Here is an 18,968-nt window from a genome sequence, read left to right on the forward strand (position 1 = left end):
GGAGTTCAGCTCTGTTTCCTCCTTCATGCTCCCCTCTTGATGCTCTTAACTCATATTATGAGCATCATTCATAGGGATATATTGCACCCTGGCTCTCCGGCTGCCAGTTTGGGAGAATGACATCAACCTTTGGGTTACAAAGTTCATAACACATTGTAAAATTCAGGGTCCAAAAAGCAGAACTATCAAGGTAACTATAACAGTGGTAAATATAGTTTTCCACCAATTGCCCTTCATCCAAGATAGGACTGAAGTCCAGAAAGGAATGTTTTCATTTGACATTGTTTTTACCTGGTTTTTCATGTCATCTAAAGCAGTCAATACATTGCCAGATAAGTCAGGATTGTATACACAACATTCAACCTTAATTATAGAACAAATCCCTCCTTGAGCAGCTGTGAGTATGTCCAAAGCCATGCTATTATGAATTACCACTTTTCTCATTTGGATTTGCTCTTCATTTAAGGCTTGGATGGCTTTTGTTCTATCTAGGAGGGCATGTTTTGCGAAATTAGTTAAGGCCTCTACTTTAATCATGATATCGCTTGTCCCTATAGAGGGTACGAATAAGGCAGCAATATACTCACACCATTGTAACCTGGATCTTGTCCACCTAGCATGTAAATAAGGTAGATTTACCAGGGCTTGTTGTAGGTTAAGCTTTTGTTACACTGGCATTTATATCAAATGTAACCCCATGACTCGAATATATTGACTGTAGGTTTTACACCAAGAAAGCAAGGAGAGGTTATGATAAACAAGAGAGAGGAAAGTCTCTTTTTGCCATCCCAGAAAAGAACAGAGTGGTTTAAAATCTCCTTGGTAGAGCAGTGACACCCACCAAGAAAGTCCATCCATCACTGACAGAGGCATAGCCCTACATACCCAGCAGTTGGAAGTGTTATGGAAGTCTGTATAGGAATATGCCCATGAGATGAAAACATTGTCCTGAGTTGAAATGGAAGTTAAATTCAAAATCACGTTGATGAGGCCAAGCAGCAGGAGTTGATTGTGCAGCTTTATCCTGAAGGGGTTCTTCCAGGATCTTTTCTTCCTTCTTCTCAAGGATGGTCTTAGTCTCTCGAGGGTCGGTGGGGTCCCTCTGTGCAGTCCACTCAGCGTTTTATGGGTCTGCGTGGTATGTTCTCTTCACCCTCGTATGATGGATCCAAGGGACAATACCTGCAACTTTAACTGCAGTAGGGGTAGTTAGAATAACATAAGGGTCCTTTGACCAAGAGGCTAGCAAATCATGTTTCCAATCTTTGATGCATACTTGGTCACCAAGCGTAAACTTATGAATCTGTTCCCCAAGGGGGAATGACACTCTTTCTTGTACAAACTTAGTTACCGGGTTTATTACCTTACCCAGTTCTATCTGCTGTGAAATCCTATTCCCCCTTACCTGACACCTATTTTATTATGGGAGGGAGCTTCCCATACACAATTTCGTATGGAGAATAGCCTTGGGACTGTGGGGTCATCCTGAGTCTGAGCAGAGCCATTGGAAGCAAGTCATCCCAGGAGCAGTCAGTCTCTATGATCCACTTGGAGAGTCTCTTTAATGTCCGGTTGGTTCATCCCACCATCTCAGAATTCTGGGCCTATATGCAGTTTGCAGTTTCCATTTGATGTTTAAAGTTTTGCTTGCTTGTTGTACTAAATCAGCTACAAAAACTGGGTCATTGTCTGAACTAATACTGGTAGGAAGTCCAAATCTGGGACTATTTCCCTAAGCAGGCACCAGGCTACTTCTGATGCTCTTTCAGTCCAGGTAGGAAAAGCTTCTACCCATCCTGAGAATGTATATACCATGACCAGCAGGTAATAGTAGTATCAGTGAAGTTTCATTTCAGTGAAGTCCACTCCCAGGTGTTCAAAGGGTAGCATGCCTTTCAGCTAAATACCTGGAGGTTTTTGTCTGAATACCCGAGAGGCAGCATTAACCTGTGAGCAGGCAGCATGCCCTAGGTGGGTCGCTTCGTGTGTTTGGCTTACCAGATTGTGTGACAGCTCCTCCAGTACCAATAATTTGCCACTTGGCAATTCCCACCATTCCTTTTCAGTTTCGATGGACCCTTCCACATTGGCTAACCTGACAGCCATTATCCTTCTTTTGTAAGGCTAGTACCATCAGTATATAAGACCCAACTAGGGTCTGGAACCTTGTGTCCTTCTTTAAAACAAACCCCAGATACCTTACCTCTTCCTTGCAGATCTGTGCCTTCTTCTTCAACACCCAGTAGGTAACCTGCTTTCATCAGCACCTGGAGCAATGCTTTTGTCCCTTTCCAGCATTTTTCCTTGGTCTCAGCAGCCAGCAGCAGGTCATCCCCATACTGTAGGAGCCAACATCCATACTCTTCCAGATAGAATGAGTTCAGGTCAGAAGCCAAGGCTTCTCCAAAGATGGCTGGGGAGTTCTTAAACCCTTGTGAGGGAGTCCAGATGAGCTGTTGTTTGGTGACCCCGACTAGATCTTCCCATTCAAAGGCAAAGATGGGCTATGACGCTGGGGTGAGGCATACGTAGAAGAAGACATCATTGAGGTCTAGGTGAGTATAAACTTTAGTCCTTGGCCGGAGGAGGTTAAGTAAGGTATAGGGGTTTGAAACAGTGGGGTGTAAAGTCATAGTAGCTTGGTTGACTAGCCTGAGATCCTATACAGGCCTATAGTCCTGTCCTCCTTCCTTTTTGACTGGCAGGATCAGCGTATTCCAAGCCAACCGGCACTCTACTAGAATGCTGTCTTGTTTCAATCTATTGATGTGGGGCAGTATGCCGGCCCAGGCCTCTGTCAGTAGTGGGTATTGGTGCTTTCTAACCGGGACGGTGCCTGGTTTGAGTTCTGTTATCACTGGGGCTTGATGTTTAGCCAGCCTGGGGGGAGGGGGTTTGTCTTCTGCCCAGACCTCATGGAATAATTGAGTTAGCTCTCTCTCAGGCCCTTCTGGCCCACCAGGTTCTTCCTTTGGAGGCTCATGAAACCTCCACTCATCTTGGGGTGGTATTGAGAGAGAGAGCAAATAAATCATAGTGTCCATCTGGAAGGTGAGCCTCTCCTCAGGGGAGAAAGTCACTTGTGCTCCTAATTTGGAGAGCAAGTCTCTTCCCAATAAGGGTACTGGGTACTCAGGAATGTAAAGGAATTCATGAATCACTTGGTGTACCCCCATCTGACATTTTCTGGGCTGGCAAAATGATTTAATCATTTCTTCTTCCTATACCCCAGTTACAGTGGTAGTCTTTTTGGAGAGTGGTGCCACAGGTTTTGTTACTACCGATAGTTCTGCTCCTGTATCCACCATGAAGTCAATGTTTTGGTCCCCCACTTTTAATGTTACCATGGGCTCTCGGGACCTGATATCTCTGAGCCCTGGCAGCCCTATTCTATTTCCAAGTCAGCAAGCCCCACAACTGTGGGAGCTTCCTCTTCCTTCCTTGCCTTAGGACATTCATTCTTCCAATCGCCAAAAGCTTGGCACCAGGCACACTCGTTTGGCTGTAACGGGGCCTGGGGACTCCTTTGGGACCAGTTGAAAGACTGTCCTGTCCCTGGGGCAGATAAGGTTTTTTGGAGGGCCCAAGATAGACTTTTCCAGAGCAGCAGCTAGCATTGCAAATGTCTTGTCTGTTCTCTTTTTTTCCCTCTGGCTCTCTGGCAGAGTGCAGTCTCTGCTTACTTCCAACATCTCCCTCCCTTTCTTGTCAGTACTCATCCGGAGAGGCAGGTATAGCTTGGGCCACAGCTGCATCCTGGAAGTGTTGGCCAGAGGCTTCTGTCACTGGGATTGGAGCCTGCCGAGGTGGTGGCTCTAAGACCTCCAGGAGAGCTGGTGGAGGAGCAGCCGCTGCTGCAGGTCTTCACCTGTCCCTGGATTGGGCATTAAGGTGGCTTCCTGTTCTCACTTCCTTCCATCTTTCTTACTTTCTCAGACCTTCTTCTACTTTTCCTTTTTTGTTCTGTCTATGAAGTTCTCAGTACCCTATGTACTTCTGATACTTCCACTCAATGACACTTAAATTCCCATTCTGCCTCCTTCTTAATTGGGGTGAGAAGAGCCTTACCTGCCAGATCCCAGAGGGAGAAGGGGGATCAGTGGGCTTTCACCTGCCGGTCAGCACAGCTGAACCAGAACACCCGGTGGTTCAAGACTGTTTCTCCCTTAAAGTCCGTTCTGCCTTGGTGGGCTTGATCAGGTGTGGATGAAAACACAGATGGGTTAAATATCCCACGTCCAAGGCTATCTCTGGAAAAGCCAATTCCTACTCACTTATGTATCTCCCTCCTTCTTGCCTAACAAATCCGAGGGGGTCAAGAATTTCTCAGCACACGGGACACTTCCTGTGGGAGGGCAGAATATGAGCATACAAGGACCAGTTTCCTATCCCCCAAATCCCCTGGTGATCACTGGTAATAATTTTCCCTGGGACAGCATGGACACACCTCCTAAATGACCTTCACAAATTTCCTTCCTAATCCCTAGAACACTTGTCGACCTGTGTACCAAACAATCGCTGCTGCCTGCCTATTCCAGGCCCCTGTGGCTCCATGCTCCTTCTAGTCCCTCCCAGGGGCATGATCAGGCCCCCTCTTCCATCCTGCAGGGTGGGTTCCTCCTCACCTGAGCGCTCAGTTCCCTTGCTGCAGTTTACTACCTGCCAAAGTGAAGAAACCAGGTGTTGAAAGGCTGAATTCTTCCAGTGGGGTGAGAAGCCTTCCCCCCTCTAGGAGATTCAAGCCACAAAGCCTCGGGGTGGCCTCAAATGAGACCTGTCTCCTCAAAGTGAGGAGTTTCCCAGCCCATGCACCAAATGTTATAGCCACATGTTCTGGGAAACAAACTCACTCAGAAGGACAATGCAGATAATGAAGTGCAGTTTATTATACCAGTGGGCTCAAGGCAGAGTCTCCTCTTAGCCAAGGACCCTGACCAGCATTTGTGAAAATCTTTTATACCCCATGTGTACATGTCTGAACCCACCACCCCAATTTCCTTGAGACTTACATAAAACAAAGGAACGGTAAATACAATCACAGTAACCCCATCATTCATGTGTTAGGTGTTCAAACAGTTAATAATCAATAAGCCTGTGGTACATCCCAGTAGATACAGAAATAATTTATGACCTGTCCGGAGGCAGGGGTGATTAGAGTGTGTTTTCTCTTAGGCGATGAGTAACCTGGATGTGATCTTCAAGATTCCCCTGTCTAGATGGGGTCTTATCCTTTTATTGCAGTTTCCATAGGCACTAAGCACAGAGTTCAGCATCCATTGGAGAGGTGGCCGAGCATGATCAGCATGAATAGGCCTAAGATGGATTCCAGCTCTGTCTGTTTCCTCCTTCACTCCAAAGCAGCCTTGGGGGAAAGTTAATATATAAGGTTTTGGTGAAGGGGAAGTTCAATACTATGAAGCATTCATTTTACAAAATGGTTTTTGTTAGTCATGAGGATCTGATGTCACCATAAAGGGATTTATTGCTTCTCTATATATGAGGAGATGCAAGGGTTGAGATCATAAAATCTGTTCCTAAAAACATCCAACTATCTAAAGACCTGTCCCACCATATTCCCTGGAGTACAGAGTGCCTCATTCCACCCTGAACTCCCTCAGGGATTGTTGAAGGTAAACAGCTAGAGTGGCATGTGGTTCAATCTCCGTAGAGGCAGATGGCAAATTCCTTTGTTGTTCAATCATTGGTAATTCTCTTAAAATGAAGTCGCTCAGTCGTGTCCGACTCTTTGCAACCTCATGGACTGTAGCTTATCAGGCTCTTTCATCCATGGGATTTTTCAGGCAACAGTACTGGAGTGGGCTGCCATTTCCTTCTCCAGAGGATCTTCCTGACCCAGGTATAGAACCCAGATCTCCCACATTGTAGGCAGACGCTTTACCATCTGAGCCACCAGGGCAATGCTCTTAGTAAGTGCCAATTTGTAGTTGACACCTGCTTGCTTGGCTGCCTCTAGCTCATGCAAGATGATTGGTGTTTAAAGGGAAGGAGAGAAGAAGAAAATATATCTTACCAGCCTGATCTATTGTATTAGTCATGATGTGTCATGTGCCCAAATTCAAATATACTCTCCATGGTTATTCCTCTTTCTGAATTCTTGAGAAAACCTATTGCCTTAGGAATATTCCAGTACCTGTCCGTTCCAACGTCTTGGAAATGCCCTTATAGTTGACTGCTTAGCAATTTCCTCTCCTTTTCTATCTCTGGAAGTAATGAATTGTTCCATCCTAATTTTTTTAGAGAGAGTAATTTCTCCATGCAGGACTATCTCTTGGTATAACAAAAGGATTCTGAAAAGTACAGGCAGGGATTTTCTGATACTGATCACTTTGATAAGATGGATGCTACAGGTGTTGCAAGAGGGCATCAGAGAGCAGACACACTGAAACATACTCAAAGAAAACTAGTCAATCTAATCACACTAGACAACAGCCTTATCTAACTCAATGAAACCAAGCCATGCTCACAGGGCAACCCAAGTCGGGTAGGTCATGGTGGAGAGGTCTGACAGAATGTGGTCCACTGGAGAAGGGAATGGCAAACCACTTCAGTATTTTTGCCTTGAAGCACCATGAACAGTATGAAAAGGCAAAGTGATAGGATACTGAAAGAGGAACTCCCCAGGTTAGTAGGTGCCCAATATGCTACTGGAGATCAGTGGAGAAATAACTCCAGAAAGAATGAAGGGATGGAGCCAAAGCAAAAACAATACCCAGTTGTGGATGTGACTAGTGATAGAAGCAAGGTTTGATGCTGTAAAGAGCAATATTGCATAGGAATCTGAAATGTCAGGTCCATGAATCAAGGCAAATTGGAAGTGGTCAAACAAGAAATGACAAGAGTGAATGTGAACATTCTAGGAATCAGAGAACTAAAATGGACTGGAATGGGTGAATTTAACTCAGATGACCATTATATCTATTATTGCAGGCAGGAATCCCTCAGAAGAAATGGAGTAGCCATCATGGTCAACAAAAGAGTCTGAAATGCAGTACTTGGATGCAATCTCAAAAACGACAGAATGATCTCTGTTTGTCTCCAAGGCAAACCATTCAATATCACAGTTATCCAAGTCGATGCCACTACCAATAACACGGAAGAAGCTGAAGCTGAAAGGTTCTATGAAGACCTATAAGACCTTTTAGAACTAACATCCCAAAAAAGATGTCCTTTTCATTATAGGGGATTGGAATGCAAAAGTAGGAAGTCAAGAAACACCTGGAGTAACAGGCAAATTTGGCCTCGGAATGTGGAATGAAGCAGGGCAAAGACTAATAGAGTTTTGCCAAGAAAATGCACTGGTCATAGCAAACACCCTCTTCCAACAACACAAGAGAAGACTTTACACATGGACATCACCAGATGGTCAACACCAAAATCAGATTGACTATATTCTATGCAGCCAAAGATGGAGAAGCTCTATACAGTCACCGAAAACAAAACCAGCAGCTAAGTGTGGCTCAGATTATGAACTCCTTATTACCAAGTTCAGATTCAAATTGAAGAAAGTAGGGAAAACAGCTAGATCATTCAGGTATGACCTAAATCAAATCCCTTATGATTATACAGTGGAAGTGAGAAATAGATTTAAGGGCCCAGATCTGATAGATAGAGTGCCTGATGAACTATGGAATGAGGTTCATGACATTGTACAGGAGACAGGGATCAAGACCATCCCCATGGAAAAGAAATGCAAAAAAAAAAGCAAATTGGCTGTCTGGGGAGGCCTTACAAATAAATGTGAAAAAAAGAGAGGTAAAAAGGAGAAAAGGAAAGATATAAGCATGTGAATGCAGAGTTCCAAAGAATAGCAAGAAGAGATAAGAAAGCCTTCTTCAGTGATCAATGCAAAGAAATGGAGGAAGACAACAGAATGGGAAAGACTAGAGTTCTCTTCAAGGAAATTAGAGATACCAAGGTAATATTTCATGCAAAGATGGGCTCTATAAAGGACAGAAATGGTATGGACCTAATATAAGCAGAAGATATTAAGAAGAGGTGACAGGAATACACAGAAAAACTGTACAAAAAAGATCTTCATGACCCAGATAATCACGATGGTGTGATCACTAATCTAGAGCCAGACATCCTGGAATGTGAAGTCAAGTGGGCCTTGGGAAAGCATCACTATGAACAAAGCTAGTGGAGGTGATGGACCTTCAGTTGAGCTGTTTCAAACCCTGAAAGATGATGCTGTGAAAGTGCTGCACTCAATATGTCAGTAAATTTGGAATACTCAGCAGTGGCCACAGGACTAGAAAAGGTCAGTTTTCATTCCAATTCCCAAGAAAGGCAATGCCAAAGAATGCTCAAAGTATTGCATAATTGCACTCATCTCATATACTAGTAAAGTAATGCTCAAAGTTCTCAGGCTTCAGCAATATGTGAACTGTGAACTTCCTGATGTTCAAGCTGGTTTTAGAAAAATCAGAGCAACCAGAGATCAAATTGCCAACATCCACTGGATCATGGAAAAAGCAAGAGAGTTCCAGAAAAACATCTTTTTCTGCTTTATTGACTATGCCAAAGCCTTTTACTGTGTGGATCACAATAAACTGTGGAAAATTCTGAAAAAGATGTGAATTCCTGACCACCTGACCTGCCTCTTGAGAAATCTGTATGCAGGTCAGGAAGCAGCAGTTAGAACTGGACATGGAACAACAGACTGGTTCCAAATAGGAAAAGGAGTACGTCAAGGCTGTATATTGTCACCCTGCTTATTTAACTTATATGCAGAGTACATCATAAGAAATGCTGGACTGGAAAAAACACAAGCTGGAATTAATATTGCAGGAGGAAGTATCAATCACCTCAGATATGCAGATGACACCATCCTTAAGGCAGAAAGTGAAGAGGAGCTAAAAAGCCTCTTGGTGAAAGTGAAAGTGGAGAGTGAAAAACTTGGCCTAGAGCTCAACATTCAGAAAACGAAGATCATGGCATCCGGTCCTATCACTTTTTGGGAAATAGATGGGGGAACAGTGGAAACAGTGCCAGACTTTACTTTTCTGGGTTCCAAAATCACTGCAGATGATGACTGCAGCCATGAAATTAAAAGATGCTTACTCCTTGGAAGAAAAGTTATGACCAACCTAGATAGCTTATTCAAAAGCAGAGACATTGCTTTGCCAACTAAGGTCCGTCTAGTCAAGGCAATGGTTTTTCCTGTGGTCATGTATGGGTGTGAGAGTTGTACTGTGAGAAAGGCTGAGCACCGAAGAATTGATGCGTTTGAACTGTGGTGTTGGAGAAGACTCTTGAGATTCCCTTGAACTGCAAGGAGATCCAACCAGTCCATTCTGAAGGAGATCAGCCCTGGGATTTCATTGGAAGGAATGATGCTAAAGCTGAAACTCCAGTCCTTTGGCCACCTCATGCGAAGTGTTGACTCATTGGAAAAATCTGTGATGATGGCAGGAATTGGGGGCAGGAGGAGAAGGAGACGACAGATGATGAGATGCCTGGATGGCATCACAGACTTGATGGACGTGAATCTGATTGAACTCCTGGAGTTGGTGATGGGCAGGGATGCCTGGCGTGCTGCGATTCATGGGGTCGCAAAGAGTCGGACACGACTGAGTGATTGAACTGAACTGATCAATTAAAAAAAAAATCTGTAGTGATTCTGAGTGTGGAGGTGTGTGGAGGTGTGTGTGTAAGAACATGTGTCAAAGCTGGGGAAGCACTTCAAACTGTTACCGAGTTCAGGCTTGCTCTGCTCATTGCATGACAGGCCAATGAATCTGAGAGATGAGGTGTTGAGGCAAGGAATACTACTTTATTTTGATAATCAGCTGACCGAGAAGATCCCAGGCTAGTGCCTCAAAGTAACCATCTTGTTGGGGTCTGGATGCCACGTTCTTTTGTAGAGTCAGAGTAAAAGAAGCAGTGAGGAACTAAAGTCAAAAGGCAGAATACAGAGGGAGACGCAGTGAGGAAGTAAAGTGAAAGTGTCTTCAGTCTTGCAAAACATCTCCAAAGGTATGGCCATTCTTTGGAATGAATATGTTAATCTCTTCACAGGTGGGTAGCATGATATTATCTCTCTGTGAGCTGAACAAAGGTACTGTAATTCAGTCAGGCAGAGGGGCAGGGTTCCTTTGAAGCACAACATTATGTATAATTATAATAACAAAAGCAACAAAAAACAAGTCAGAAAAACAGTTTCCAACATGGAGTCAGAATTGGCTTCTTCTCTGCAGCACGGTCAGAACTGGTTTCTTCCCTGCAACAATTCCCCACTGTCAAAGTCCATTTCACAGTCTTGTGGATCAAAGGGTGAAGACGGTTCTGCTTAGTCAGATGGCTCTTTCTGGGAGTTTCCACCATCACTGCCAGTTTCTCAAATGTTGAGATTTGTCTTCATTTTGTTCCTCTTTTGGTGTCTATTTTACACCTGTAGACTTAGAAATATTGAACTTCAAATCCATGAGTCAGCATCTCAAGTTAAGAAATTTAGCACTTTTCTATGTATGGGAAGATACAAGAGTCAGGGCTCATTAAAATTATTTCCTTGATGTGTACCTCAGCCATCTGAGGCCTGTAATGCTGTATTCTTAGTGTTTCCTCAGGGTTCACCATAGGGAGTGGCTGCAGTCCAATGACTGCCAGGTGGCAGGCATTCCCCTTCCTCAGGGTTCACTGGCTCATGATGAAGGGCTGCAATTGCTGATTCCATTCCTCAGGTCTTCCCCTCTTGGTCATGCAATTTGATCAATATTTGGGACGCATTTCCCAAATATGATCAACTTTTGTCCCATAGCACTGGGAGCCTCATCCTCATTCAAGCAAACATTCTTGATAGCTCACTCCAGGTGTTAAGGTTTAGAACAGGCCCCATCAATAATTAAAAAATTCTCTGGATTCTAACTACAATTCAGGAGACATTTTCCTTGTTGCTTTTTCTCATATCTAGAATCACACTACTGCAATTATTTTATGTTACAAATATTATTTCCTTAAAGTGTTTATCTTAGAAGTTTTGTTGGAGGCCTAATTACATATTAGCTACTTCAAGAGACAACAATCTTATAAATTAAACAAGATATAAGTAATGCATAGTTCAGCAAGGAGATACAGAGCACAATTTGAAAACAAAGAAGAAATTTAAACAATGACTAGTATAACTAGTTGTAATCCAGTTGCAGTAAATGTATGACCAAAGGAGCCAAAGCTGACTTAATTAGCTATCTGCAGTTTTGTTGTACTGCTATGCATGCTTATGCATGGCTTAATCTTTGAGGCAAGCATATGTTGCTGGCAGGATCAACCAGGTAGAGAAAAAATATATAAATGTTCCAAAATGTACAATCTACAAAACCATTGAAAGTCATATTTAATTGAAGGAGAAGGTCTTTCTTAGAGCTGGAAAATACAGATTTAAACCAGTAATCCTTTTAGATAGAAACCATAAAAGTTACAAGCATATTTACCAGTTTACTCAGTTCTCTGTAACTAATCCTTTTTGTTAACAGTGTTATGAAGTCATCAGTTTTCTCATTAGGATTCTTCAATTTTTTGCTCAGTTCAATATTATGTTCTAAAAGTCAGAAACTTGTATACATCTGAAAGTACTTTTTTATAAATCTTGAAGAGGAGATATTTGTATTTACATACAAATTGTGAAATTATTTCTTCTAGTTCTGTGAAAAATACTATTGGTACTGGATAGGGATTACATTGAATCTATAGATTGCTTTGGGTAGCATACTCATGTTTACTGTATTGATTCGTCCAATCAATAAACATGGTATATTTCTCCATCTATTGTGTCATCTTTAATTTCTTTCATCAGTGTTTTATGGTTTTATATATATAGATCTTTTGTTTATTTAGGTAGATTTGTTCCTAAGTATTTTATTTTTTTCATTGCAGTGGTGAATGGAATGGCTCCTTAATTACTCTTTCTCTTTACTCATTATTAATGTATAGGAATGCAAGGGATTTCTGTGTATTAATGTTATAACCTACAACTTTACTATAATCATTAATTAGCTCTAATAATTTTCTGGTGGTGTCTTTAGGGTTTTCTATATAGAGAATCATGACATCTGTAAACAGTGAGTTTTACTTCTTTTTTCCCATCTGGATTGCTTTCACTTCTTTTTCTTCTCTGATTGCTGTGGCTTAAATTTTCAAAACTATGTTGAATACTAGTGGTGAGAGTGGGCACCTTTGTTTTGATCCTGACTTTAGGGAAAATGGTTTCAATTTTTCACCATTGAAGATAATATTTGCTGTGCATTTATCATGTGTGGCTTTTATTATGTTTAGGTATGTTCCTTCTATTCCTACTTTCTGGAGGGTTTTTATCAAAAATGAGTATTGAATTTTGTCAAGGCTTTCTCTGCATCTATTGAGATAATCACATGTTTTTTATCTTTCAATTTGTTAATGTGGTTTATCACATTGATTGATTTGTGAATACTGAAAAATCCTTGCAACCCTGGGATAAAGCCCACTTGGTCATGATGTATGATCTTTTTAATACGTTTTCAGATTCTGTTTGCTAGAATTTTTTGAGGAGTTTTGAATTTATCTTCATCAGTGATGTGGGCCTATAGTTTTCTTTATATATATATATATATATATATATATATATATATATATAAATTTTGTGGCATCTTTTGGTGATGGTGGCCTCATAGAATGAGTTTGTCAGTTTACCTTCCACTGCAATTTTCTGAAAGAATCTGGGCACCATAGGTGTTAGCTCTTCTCTAAATTTTTGGTAGAATTCACCTGTGAAGACATCTGGCCCTGGTTTTTGTTTGTTGGATGATTTTTTTGTTACAGTTTATATTTCCGTGCTTGTGATGGGTCTGTTAAGATTTTCTATTTCTTCCTGGTTCAGTTTTGGAAGGTTATACTTTTCTAATAATTCATCAATTTCTTCCCAGTTATCTATTTTATTGTCATATAATTTCTGATGATAGTCTCTTATAAACCTATTTCTGTGTTGTCTGATGTGATTTCTCCATTTTCATCTCTAATTGTGTTGATTTGATTCTTCTCCCTTTTGTTCTTCATGAGTCTGGCTAATGTTTGTCTCTTTTATTTATCTGCTCAAAGAATCAGATTTTAGTATTGTTGATTTATGCTATAATCTCCTTTGTTTCTTTTTCATTTACTTCTGCTCTAATTTTTATGATTTCTTTCCTTCTACTAACCTTGAGGCTCTTCCTTTCTTCTTGTTCTATTTGCTTTAGGTGTAAAGTTTGGTTATTAATTTTACTCTTGTTTCTAGATGTAAGCTTATATTGCTACGAACCTTGCCCTTAAAACTGCTTTTACTGAATCACATAGATTTTGTCTTGTTTTGCTATCATTTTTATTTGTTTCTATGCATATTTTCATTTCTTTTTTTATTTCTTCCATGATTTGTTGATTATTCAGAAGCTTGTTGTTTAGCCTCCATATATTTGTATTTTAATAGTTTTTTTTTTCTGTAATTGACATCTAATTTTACCATACTGTGATCAGAAAAGATGCTTGAAATGATTTCAGTTTCTTTGAATTTACCAAATTTAGATTTATGGCCCAGGATATGATCTATCCTGGAGAATGTTCTCTGTGCACTTTAGGAGAAGGTGAAATTCATTGTTTTGGGGTGAAATGTTCTACAGAAATCAATTATGTCTGATTGGCCCATTGTATCTTTTAAAGTTTGTGTTTCCTTGCTAATTTTCTGTTTGGTTGACCTATCCATAGGTGTGAGTGGGGTATTAAAGTCTCCCACTATTGTTGTGTTACTGTTAATTCCCCTTTCATACATGTTATCATTCCCTTACATTTTGTGGTGCTCCTATGTTGGGTACATATATATTTATAATTATTATATCTTCTTGGATTTAGCCTTTGATCATTATGTAGTGTCCTTCTTTGTCTCTTTTCATGGCCTTTATTTCAAAGTCTATTTTCTCTGATATGAGTATTTCTACTCTTGCTTTCTTTTCGTCTCCTTTTTCATGAAATACCTTTTCCAGCTTTTCACCTTCAGTCTGTATGTGTTCCTTGGTTTGAGGTGGGTATCTTGTAGACAGCGTATATAGAGGTTTTGTTTTTGTATCCATTCAGCCAAGCTTTGTCTTTTGGTTGGGGCATTCAAACCATTTACATTTAAGGTAATTACTGATAAGTATGATCTTCTTTCCATTTACTTTGTTGTTTGGGGTTCGAATTTATAAACCTTTTCTATGTTTCCTGTCTAGAGAAGATCCTTTAGCATTTGTTGAAGAGCTGGTTTGGTGACACTGAATTCTCTCAGCTTTTGCTTGTATGTAAAGGTTTTCATTTCTCCTTCATATTTGAATGAGATCCTTGCTGGGTATAGTAATCTGGGTTGTAGGTTTTTTTTTTTTTGTTTGTTTGTTTGTTTTGTTTTGTTTTTAATTTCATCACTTTACGTATGGCCTGCCATTCCCTTTTAGCCTGAAGAGCTTCTATTAAAAGATCAGCTGTTATCCTTATTGGAATCCCCTTGTTTGTTATTTGTTGCTTTTCTCTTTTTGCTTTTAATATTTTCTCTTTGTGTTTGATCTTAGTGAATTTGATTATTATGTGTCTTGGGGTGTTTTGCCTTGGGTTTATCCTGTTTGGGACTCTGCATTTCTTGAACTTGGGTGGGTATTTCCTTGCCCATTTTAGGGAATTTTCCAACTATTATCTCCTCAAGTATTTTCCCATGCCCTTTCTTTTTCCTTCTTCTTCTGGGACTCTCCTATGTTGGGGTGTTTAACAATGTCCTAGAGGTCTCTGAGGTTGTCCTAATTTCTTTTAATTATTTTCCTTTTTTCCTCTCTGCTTCATTTATTTCCACAATTCATCTTCCTCCTAATGTATCCTAACTTCTGCCTCAGTTATTCTACCCCTGGTTACCTGCAGAATGCTTTTGATCACAGTTATTACATTATTTATTATTGATTGACTCTTTTTTATTTCTTCTAGGTCCTTGTGAGGAGAAGGCAATGGCACCCCACTCCAGTACTCTTGCCTGGAAAATCCCATGGATGGAAGAGCCTGGTAGGCTGCAGTCCATGGGGTCACGAAGAGTCAGACACGACTGAGCGACTTCACTTTCACTTTTCACTTTCATGCATTGGAGAAGGAAATGGCAACCCACTCCAGTGTTCTTGCCTGGAGAATCCCAGGGACGGGGGAGCCTGGTGGGCTGCCATCTATGGGGTTGCACAGAGTCGGATATGACTGAAACAACTTAGCAGCAGCAGCAGCAGCAGCAGCAGCAGCAGCAGGTCCTTGTGAAATATTTCTTGCATCTTCTCAATCCTTGTCTTTAGTCTATTTATCTGTTACTTCATTTTGTTTTCAAGATATTTGATCATCTTTACTATCATTATTCTGAATTGTTTCCAGGTAGACTCCTTATCTCCTACTCTTTGTTTGGTTTGGAGGGCATTTATCATGTTCTTTTCAGTTCAGTTCAGTTCAGCTGCTCATTTTTGTCCGATTCTTTGTGACCTCATGTCCCACAGCATGCCAGGGCTTCCTGTCCAACTCCAACTCCAAGAGTTACCCATTGAGCCAGTGATGCCATCCAACCATTTCATTTTCTGTCATTCCCTTCTCTGTTGTCTTCAATATTTATCAGCATCAAGGTCTTTTCAAAAGAGTCAATGCTTCGCATCAGGTGGCCAAAGTATTGGAGTTTCAGTTTCAATGTCAGTCCTTCCAATGAACACTCAGGACTGATCTCCTTTAGGATCTGCTGGTTGGACCTCTTTGCTGTCCAAGGAACTCTCAAGAGTCTTCTCCATCATCAGAGTGCAAAAGCATCAATTTTTTGGCACTCAGCTTTCCTTATAGTCCAAATAGCATATCCATACCTGACTACTGGAAAAACTATAGCCTTGACTAGATGGATCCTTGTTGACAAAGTAATGTCTCTGCTTTTTAATATGCTATCTAGGTTGGCCATAACTTTCATTCCAAGGGGTAAGTGTTTTTTGATTTCACGGCTGCAATCACTGTCTGCATTGATTTTGGTGCCCCCCAAAATAAAGTCAGACACTGTTCCCACTATTTCCCCATCAATTTGCCATGAAGTGATGGGACTGGATCTTAGTTTTCTGAATGTTGAATTAAACCAATATATTCACTCTTCTCTTTCGCTTTCATCAAGAGGCTCTTTCGTTCTTTTTCACTTTCTGCCATAAGGTTTTTGTTATCTGCATATCTGAGATTATTGATATTTCTTCCAGCAATCTTGATTATAGCTTGTGCTTCATCCAATCCAGCATTTCTCATGATATATTCTGCATATAAGTTGAATAAGCAGGGTGACAAGATACAGCCTTGACATACTCCTTTTCCTATTTGGAACCAGTTTATTGTTCCATTTCCAAGTTCTAACTACTGCTTCCTGACCTGCATACAGATTTCTCACGAGGCAGGTTAGGTGTGCTGGTATTCCCATTTCTTAAATAATTTTACACAATTTATTGTGATCCACACAGTCAAAGTTTCATTGAGTTAGACAAGGCTATTGTACTTTGATTTGACTGACTAGTTTTCAGCCTTCCCTTACTCAATGAATCTAAGCCATGCCCTGTGCAGCCACCTAAGATGGGTGGGTCATGGTAGAGAGGTCTGATAGAATGTGGTCCACTGGAGAAGGGAATGGCAAACCACTTCAGTATTCTTGACTTGAAACACCATGAACCGTATGAAAAAGCCAAGTGATAAGATACTGAAAGAGGAACTCCCCAGGTTAGTAGGTGCCCAATATGCTACTGGAGATCAGTGGAGAAATAACTCCAGAAAGAATGAAGGGATGGAGCCAAAGCAAAAACAATACCCAGTTGTGGATGTGACTGGTGATAGAAGCAAAGTCTGATGCTGTAAAGAACAATGTTGCATCGGAACCTTGAATGTTAGGTCCATGATTCAAGGCAAATCGGAAGTGGTCAAACAGGAGATGGCAAGAGTGAACATCGACATTCTAGGAATCAGTGAACAAAAATGGACAGGAATGGGTGAATTTAACTCAGATGACCATTATATCTACTACTATGGGCAGGAATCCCTTAGAAGAAATGAAGTAGCCATCATGGTCAACAAAAGAATCCAAAATGCAGTACTTGGATGCAATCTCAAAATGACAGAATGATCTCCATTCGTTTCCAAGGCAAACCGTTCAATATCACAGTAATCCAAGTCTATGCCCCAACCAGTAATGCTGAAGAAGCTGACGTTGAATGGTTCTATGAAGACCTACAAGACCTTTTAGAACTGACACCCCAAAAAGATGTCCTTTTCATTATAGGCGCCTGAAATGCAAAAGTAAGAGGTCAAGAAACACCGGGAGTAACAGGCAAATTTGGCCTTGGAATACAGAATGAAGCAGGGCAAAGGCTAATAGATTTTTGCCAAGAGAACGCACTGGTCATAGCAAACACCTACTTCCAGGAACACAGGAGAACACTGTACACATGGACATCACCAGATGGTCAACCCTGAAATCGGACTAATTATACTCTTTGCAGCCAAAGATGTAGAAGCTCTAAACAGTCAGCAAAAACAAGACCAGTAGCTGACTGTGGCTCAGATCATGAGCTCTTTATTGCCAAATTCAGACTGAAATTGAAGAAAGTAGGGAAAACCGCTAGATCATTCAGGTATGACCTAAATCAAATCCATTTTGATTATACAGTGGAAGTGAAAAATAGATTTAAGGACCTCGATCTGATAGATAGAGTGCCTGATGAACTATGGACTGAGGTTCAAGACATTGTACCAGAGATAAGGCTCGAGAATATTCCCATGGAAAAGAAATGCAAAAAGGCAAAATGGCTGTCTGGGGAAGCCTTACAAATAGCTGTGAAAAGAAGAGAAGCAAAAAGAAAAGAAGGAGAGGAAAGATATAAGCATCTGAATGCAGAGTTCCAAAGAATAGCAAGAAGAGATAAGAAAGCGTTCCTCAGTGATCTATGCAAAAACATAGAGGAAAACAACAGAATGGGAAAGACTAGAGATCTCTTCAAGAAAATTAGAGATACTAAGGGAACATTTCATGCAATGATGGGCTCGATAATGGGCAGATGATATGGATCTAACAAAAGCAGAAAATATTAAGAAGAGGTGGTAGGAATACACAGAAGAGCTGTACAAAAAGATCTTCACGACCAAGATAATCACGACGATATGATTAGCCTCCTAGAGCCAGACTGCCTGGAATGTAACGTAAGTGGTCTTAGAAAGCAGTACTAGAAACAAAGCTAGTGAAGGTGATCGAATTCCAGTTGAGCTATTTCAAGTCCTGAAAGATGATGCTGTGAAAGTGCTACACTCAATATGCCAGCAAATTTGGAAAACTCAGCAGTGGCCACAGGACTGGAAAATGTCAGTTTCCATTCCAATCCCAAAGAAAGGCAATGCCAAAGAATGCTCAAACTACCACACTATTGCCCTCATCTCACATGCTAGTAAAGTAATGCTCAAAATTCTCCAAACCAGGCTTCAGCAATACGTGGATCATGAACTTCCAGATGTTCAAGTTGGTTTTAGAAAAGGCAGAGGAACCAGAGATCAAATTGCCACCATCTGCTGGATCATCAAAACAGCAAAAGAGTTCTAAAACACACACACACACACACACACACACACACACACACACACATGAATTTCTGCTTTATTGACTATGCCAAAGGCTTTGACTGTGTGGATCATGATAAATTGTGGAAAATTTTGAAAGAGATGGGAATACAGACCACCTGACCTGCCTCTTGAGAAACCTATATGCAGGTCAGGAAGCAACAGTTAGAACTGGACATGGAACAACAGACTGGCTCCAAATAGGAAAAGGAGTAGGTCAAGGCTGTATATTGTCATCCTGCTTATTTAATTGATATGCAGAGTACATTATGAGATAAGCGGGACTGGAAGAAACACAAACTGGAATCAAGATTGCTGGGAGAAGTGTGAATAACCTCAGA

General features: G+C 40.9%; 1 pseudogene; it reads right to left on the bottom strand.

Moving 5' to 3' along the window:
* Positions 1-45: 45 nt before the first annotated feature.
* LOC105601886 (endogenous retrovirus group PABLB member 1 Env polyprotein-like) lies at positions 46-2,106 on the bottom strand (annotated as a pseudogene).
* Between the last annotated feature and the right edge of the window lie 16,862 nt (positions 2,107-18,968).

This window comes from Ovis aries, chromosome X, assembly GCF_016772045.2.
Source record: "Ovis aries strain OAR_USU_Benz2616 breed Rambouillet chromosome X, ARS-UI_Ramb_v3.0, whole genome shotgun sequence".
NCBI lineage: Eukaryota > Metazoa > Chordata > Mammalia > Artiodactyla > Bovidae > Ovis > Ovis aries.